This window comes from Mustela nigripes, chromosome 11 (genome assembly GCF_022355385.1).
Source record: "Mustela nigripes isolate SB6536 chromosome 11, MUSNIG.SB6536, whole genome shotgun sequence".
In the NCBI taxonomy this organism is placed as follows: domain Eukaryota; kingdom Metazoa; phylum Chordata; class Mammalia; order Carnivora; family Mustelidae; genus Mustela; species Mustela nigripes.
In genome coordinates this window covers 17,607,593-17,608,022 of record NC_081567.1, presented here as the reverse complement: position 1 = coordinate 17,608,022, position 430 = coordinate 17,607,593, and the positions used below count along the sequence as shown (strand labels likewise).

General features: G+C 83.7%; 1 protein-coding gene across 3 annotated transcripts in view; it reads right to left on the bottom strand.

Moving 5' to 3' along the window:
• GTF3C1 (general transcription factor IIIC subunit 1) overlaps positions 1-430 on the bottom strand; it is a 68,874-nt gene that overhangs the window by 67,636 nt on the left and 808 nt on the right. The gene's annotated exons all lie outside the window — the stretch shown is intronic.

The window sequence follows — 430 nt, the reverse complement described above, 5'->3', positions numbered from 1 at the left end:
CCCCCCCCCGCCCCAGTCCCGCTCACCACCACCCAAACACCTACACGGACCGAACGGGACGTCACCAAACGACCCCCAACGCCACCCGAGGCCCGGGCTCCGCCAGGCCCGAGGGACCCCCAGCCAGCCTTACCGCCGCGCCCCCCTCGGGCCCGCGGTCCTGCCCCGCCCCCCCCCCGCCCCTCGGCGCCCCCGTCGGACCCGCGGTCCTGCCCCGCCCCCACCCCGCCCCTCGGCGCCCCCGTCGGACCCGCGGTCCTGCCCCGCCCCCACCCCGCCCCTCGGCGCCCCCGTCGGACCCGCGGTCCTGCCCCGCCCCCACCCCGCCCCTCGGCGCCCCCGTCGGACCCGCGGTCCTGCCCCGCCCCCACCCCGCCCCTCGGCGCCCCCGTCGGACCCGCGGTCCTGCCCCGCCCCCACCCCGCCCCTC